Source organism: Lepeophtheirus salmonis, chromosome 14 (assembly GCF_016086655.4).
Source record: "Lepeophtheirus salmonis chromosome 14, UVic_Lsal_1.4, whole genome shotgun sequence".
In the NCBI taxonomy this organism is placed as follows: Eukaryota; Metazoa; Arthropoda; class Copepoda; order Siphonostomatoida; family Caligidae; genus Lepeophtheirus; species Lepeophtheirus salmonis.
Window position 1 is genome coordinate 11,462,988 of NC_052144.2, and position 7,092 is coordinate 11,470,079.

Genomic DNA, 7,092 nt, shown 5'->3' on the forward strand with positions numbered 1-7,092 from the left:
TAAATTAATAGGTTGAATTCAGGGTAGCTGCGTATTTAGCTATGGAGTAATACTCAACGTTCTAGCGTACAACAACAAGTTTATCTACGACCGCTATCTTGTACAAATATTGATCCTATCGTCTAAGAAAGTTGTAAGATGATTACTTAACCATTCACAGCATGGTCAAAAAAAATTTTTTTTTTATTAATGAGGTACACTTACAGCCAAAGATCCACACAGAATGAAATGAGACATTAAGAACATCCATAAACTGTTTTTGTACCTTTTTGAAATGTGGGTTTGCAGTTTTTATAGCAAAAATATAGAAGTATATAATATATTACTATTGTTGTAAATTTCAGTTCTCAGACAGAAAAAAAAAGTCGAATAAACCAAAAGAAACGTATTTTAGACAAAACAGTAATTTAATTAGCTCAACCTCAAATAAAAATTGTGAAATACAAATAAGTCCTAAAAAAGTGATTATTAAGAAAATGAAAGAATTTTCTAAAATCTGATTTATTAATTAAGGAGTAAACTAAAAGTTTTGATGATGAAATGTAATATCAAAGGAATTAGTAGCAGTTTTATATATATCAAAGTGTATAATATCCCAGTTCACGAACGGAGGTTTAATCTACTAAAAATTGTAAATGATATGCAGCTTTCCATATAATAATGAAAAACTAATGTTGCCATTGCTAGATTTATAGATATGCCATAATTTTTCATTCAATAAAGAATATTTTCTACGGCACATATTATGCGTTCGATTTAGACACTATCTTAAAGATTATGTTAGGTACGTTAACAATTATTTATTTTATATTTTCCCACAATTTAGGTATAGCCAGTTAGATAAATTTAATAAGTATTTATCTATGACTATTAAATTTTGGTCTATTTTTACAATAACCGACAAAATAATTTCTTATCTGTTCACCATTCTAACCATAACATTATTCATCAATTAATACACTCTATATTTGATATAAAGGCTTTTTTTTAGTAATTTACATGTCCTCATTTATTCGTATATACCAGGTATTTAGGTATATACTCTTTGATTTGACAAAATATTTATTTTAATGTAGTATTTATTTAGGATCTGATATGAAGACATTACATTTAAAATAATGTGTTATTTCTTTAACATGAAAATCTTTTCTGCATAGAAATTATCTAATATGTAAACTTTCAAAATAAAATACTTTTAGTAGTATAACATTTTTTTTCTGTGAATCTGGAATATTTTTTCTAACTAGGAAAACATAAAATTTCAAAAACTTGATAAACATCTTACTTTTTTATTTTAAAAGGAAGAAAAATGTTGTATCCAATATTATATCATTGAAATGCACGAAAAATAGTCTTTAAGGCTATTAGTATCAATGGAGATTTAATTAAAACCATTCATTTTTTAACATATTTAATTACATGACAAATAATGTAACAATGATTATGATTAAGTCATTGAAATTTTGTAGCATTTCATTTAGTTATTCAACATAATTTTAAACATATATTAAGTTGCTTAAAATACTTGTATTAATATAAACATTGAAAAATAAATTTTTATTTTTCGATAATATTAATAAAAGATTATTACAAAAAAAGGAACCAAAAAATGACATAGTAAAACAAATACTTACACTTCGTACTCCTAAATAATTATTCTTTTTAACTCTTCACTAGTCAAAGAAAAAAACACACGTGATTACTTTATATAGCAGCTTATTGATATTAAAAAAAAAAAACATAATTCAGGTTTCTAATTTTAAATATTGATATATTTTTTGGTATCCTGAATCTTATACATTTTGATTTTTGATAGTTTGAATCTTCTAAGCCGCTAAAGTTTAATTTTTTTTGAAAAACTATTTCTACTTATAATTTTGCCGGAGGATATTTATTACTAAACATGATTATCAGATTGGAATATTTTTCTTCACAATTTCATTGGAAATTGCACTAAACGGAGAATATTTATAATTATGAGTTTTTTTAGCTAATTTCTGAAGAGAACCAACTCAATGTTTGTGCAAGACGACATTTATTAATTGTTTTGGATATAAATTGTACAAATATATATCTAATATATTCTTGGTATTATAACTGATAATGAAGGAATCGCCGTAGCTCATGGACGTTTTAATCTGGAGATGTTATTCTCTTGAATTCAATATGTGGAGGTTCCACCCCAATGCAGGATTTCTAGATAAAGAAATATACTTCATGCATTTAGATTTTACAAAAGATTCTTAGGTTAGATAGAGTAATTATATTACTCTAATGTTTACTTATACTTAATCAGTGCAGCTATATCTAACCAATTAGAGAAAAGTAAAAAAACAAAATTTGTGTGAATTTTGTGCAGGAGTTTATGACACCTGAATTTTTTTTAAAGTAAAAGCATTATCCTAATTTTTAATACAAGATAGTGTTCAGTAGAGTCGATTATTTTCAAAAGAATACTGCAATTAATCCTCAAATTGTAGTTATTTTATTTACTATTATTTCAAATATTACAGAACAAGCAAAACGTCAGAAATAATCAAACTTGACATTAAAACTTTTGACTTTCTAAACAATGACTTCCTTATATCAATACATATCCAATTATTATTATAAATTAAAAGCGTTGTCTGTTTGTTAAAAAGAAATAATTTTGTGTGAGAGAACAGCAAAGTTGTCATGCTGTTTCATTAGATCAGCTAAACAGCTATTTCAGAGCTAGGAAGGAAGGGAATCAGGAAGGACATATGATGAATTACTCAGATATTGATATATAATCCTTTCCTCAGTCGAACTATGGCAAGAAATAATTTATAGTTAATCGCGTAAAGCATTAGCATGTTTTAGCATTCGAGTTGTTTTTAGTTGACTACATGAACAGTATATTTTTAAAAATTGTTATCTTTCTTTTTTCATTCTTTGAGAGAAACAAGTTAGTATAAAGTTTAAACACGAGATTTTTTGCCCATTGTAGCACTCTTGAGTATTATATGTCTAGTTAAAATGTTCAAATAATTAAAAATCATTTTTTAAATAAAATTGACAGTACTTTTAATCGATTATCATACTTGTTGACCATTGCTTTACAATATATCAATAATTAAAACGCCAACGTCTTCATCACAGAGTTGGATTTATTTACGAATCCGATATCTTATTTCAGAGTAGGACTTCTATCAATTACACCACTTTCCTAATTTTAATCAAGTCCATTTTCTTGTTGAATTTATTTTAAATTTTATACATAGAAAGTCGTCTCAATGATTTAACCATTGAATGAATCAAACCTCTGTAGATTATTTGATATAAATTGTGTAATATTGTAGGTGGTTTATCAAATATAGATTGTAAAATAAATCATATACAACTAAAACAATGTGTATGTCCCTGTTTCCTTATTTTAAACTCTAATTGCTCAAAAAATTGATTGTATTGAACAATATTTTTTCATGATAATAAGTTTATTCTTCATGATATGTCTATAAAAAACTATTAAATTGTTTAAAGGTTTTGAGACTGGTAAAATAAATAATAACGACCTACATTTAAATAGCTTAAGTCTAAAAGAATTATCTAAAAGAAATTTGTGAAGCAACTAGATATAAAAATATTTTTTATCTTATTTACCCATAAATATTTATTGGTGCACATATGCAACTTAACAAACATAATTTTTTTTTAAATATTTGTCAAAGACGTGTCAAGTTTATTTTTTTTGGTTAATGTTAATATATTTTGGTATAATTTTGTATCTAAAAGCAAATTAAATAGATGATTAGTAATCAGAAAAAAATTTCAAAAATAACTATTTTTCATTATATTACTTCTATGGATCATTTTCAAATGATAAAATTTTTTTCAAAAAAGAAGAACAAATTAAATATGACGCTTAATTTTTAAACTGAAAGTAAAATTACTTATGGCTATGAATAAATATGAATATTTAGCATTTTATCTTGAAATTGAAGCTTAAATGTGACCTTTTTTTTAAAAATCACAAAACATATAATCCATTATTCAATTGGAAAAGGTGCTTTGATCTTGCTAATGGGAAACATAAAACATTTATAGCTATTTGTTAAAAAAAAATGCCAATAATTTTGAGTTTTAAAAAAGTACTTATAATTAAAATAAAATAAAAAAAACTGTAAAGTATAATATTCATAGAATATTAGGATTAATGGTGTGATTTATTAAAATTTATATATTGTTTTCTTTGTACTACATCAATAAATGTTTATATGTTATATCATTATTCCTAACATGATAAATGTCCCAACTATACATTTGTTGCTCTCTTAAATGGTTTTACAATGTAAATCAGGGATGTTATTTTTCATCAAAATTTAAAATTAAAAAAAAAATGTATAAATATTGTAAAGCATACCGATAGCTTTTTAAAGATGTTTAACAATTAGTTTTTGGTAAACGAGATATATCGAATCAAAATTCAACAAAATGCTAATTTTTTTCAAATACAATGTCTCAGAGTGGGATCGAGCTACAGATCAAAAAATTTCGTCTTTGTCTAATTTACTGTCAAAAAATTAACATAACTAATTTTATTTAAAGCTGTTTTTTGTGTAAAAATTTCTTAAAATGTCAAGAATATTTATTCACGTGGGTGTCCCATAAAATGGAAAAACTTGTTTATCTATAAATATGACGTATTACTCCTAAATTAGTATATTCATAATTTTTTTACGGAACGTAGACAAAATATATATTCATATAAACCGTTAGAAAAGATCTTATGATATACAGAGCCCAAGAGGAGTATGAAAAGACGTCTGAAATACTTGTATTCATATTTTCTAGTATTACATATTGAATATATTTATAAAATAATTGTTCTATTACATGAATTTATATCACTTGTGCATTTCATAATCATAAAAAACATGATTCATTTGATATTAAGATAATGCAACTTTTTTTATAAAAGATCTAATACAATCAACAATACATATTAATAAAGAATGCATATACTAATAAATCCTGTAGGAAGGAAAAATGATAATTATTTATATACAAAAGTATAATTATATATTATCAAAAACTACACTTCAAGTATATTTAAATAACTTTTCTGATTAGAATGCTTTTATTTTTTAAATGTAATACAATCATAAATGAATAAAGCAGAATAAAAGATGAAGTCCAAGCTATTTGAAATATATTCTGCTTAAAAATATCTAAATTGGGCAAAAATATGTATCTCCATTTTTGTTTGAAGTTGTTTTTATTATGATACATCAAATATTATGCGTTTAATAAGTAAAATTTATATTAAAAATCAGTCAAAGTTTTTGATGACAGCTTTTGGTATATTATGTAATTAGAATGAACATTTTACAACGAGGTATATTAGGAAAATATGGAAAGGTACTGTATTTTAGAATCGTAAATCGCAATTTCTTATTTTATTAAATGTCTCAAACTTAAATGTGTATCAGTGTCATTTTGAAAAATATATATATTTTTAAATAGAAAAAGCCCAGACAATATTCATTCTCTAGTTTCCATTAGAAAAAACAACAACACCATATTTAGCAATATAATGGTGGCATCTGGGTATCAGCCCTCAACGGCTCTAGAATATGAATTACAACTGATGAAGGATAAACAAAGGAAAGACAACACCAAGTTTTTCTTTATCAGGGACAACTTCCCTTGAATTAAAATTGTGAGGCCCCTCTGACCGTTTTATCGCTAACAATTAAAATTTATTTAATCATATAAATAAATATTAGCTTTTTGTAAACTTCATGAAAAAAAAGATATATTTAAGCAATTATCTAAAGACAGAATATAAAAATAATATAACCAGGTCAATAATTTTTTTAACTATAAGACCTGAACAGGAGTATGGAAAAATGTCTTAAATATACATTTAAAAACATATATATTCGACATAATATTTTTTTAATTCGAAATTTCCATCTTATAATGTTTAAAATAATTAATTTAAAATTAAATATATAACTTAAATCTTTTTTTGCTTAAAAATAGCAAAGTTTATTGTTTCAAAAAATAATAAAACAAATATATATTTACCGTGTAAGTATGAAAAATTACAATTATGGATATACATAAATATATGAATATAATCGGTCAAATATAATTCTAAAAAATTAAACACTACATATCAAACAAGTATGAAACAACTTTATGAAAAGTACGCCCATTTTTTCTAACAGGAACAAGAATAGAGATAAATATAACAGTATATAAGACAACGTCCAAGCTTCATTAACCATCAGTTCTCAATTGAATCATCAACGAAAATGATTGGAAAATTTATCATTGTATGCATTGCTGTCACTTGTGCCTTGGCTGACAAGCCAGCACCTCCTGCACCAGTCTACTACAGACCTTATCCTCCCCCACCTCCACCACCAACGACTACAACAACAACACCTGCCCTCCAGCATACAAGCCATACCATCCTTACCCTCCTCCCCCACCTCCTCCACCTCCACCAGCAAGCTATGCCTACAACTACGCTGTCCTCGATGAGGAATCCAGTGTTGACTTCTCTGCTGATGAACTTGCTGAGAATGGTGTTGTTTCTGGATCTTACAAGGTTGTTCTTCCCGATGGTCGCATCAAGACAGTTACCTACACCGTTGAAGGAGACAGTGGATTCGTTGCTGATGTTCAGTTTGAGACTACTCCAGCCCCAGCTCCTGCACCATACCCAAAATACGTCCCTTATCACGCTTAAACATAATTTTTTGTTCATATTATTTATCTAAATGCTTGAAATAGAAAAAATTAAAAAAAATTTATGTTTAGTTTTTGAATAAGTAAAATTAAACATACTATTATTTTCAAAGGTTATTTTTATAGTCTAAAAACTGAAGTAAAAGAAGATAAAGAGAGAGAGTCAATCAACAAATAAGTTCTATTCAATGGATTATGCAAATTAATCAATTGTTTGGATCGCATTCTTCACTGTTCTTTTTGTATCAAGTAAATTCTTGAATTAATCCTTTCACTGTGATTAAAAACAAAACAAAAAAACAATCACTGTTGTTTTTTAACACCCTCCATATGCTTGTTTTTATTTCCTCCACCAAACAGTTTAGAATT

The 7,092-nt window shown here is 25.7% G+C and overlaps 1 pseudogene; it reads left to right on the forward strand.

Moving 5' to 3' along the window:
• The first annotated feature begins 6,254 nt into the window (after positions 1 to 6,254).
• LOC121129400 (larval cuticle protein A3A-like) lies at positions 6,255 to 6,788 on the forward strand (annotated as a pseudogene).
• The last annotated feature ends 304 nt before the right edge of the window (positions 6,789 to 7,092 follow it).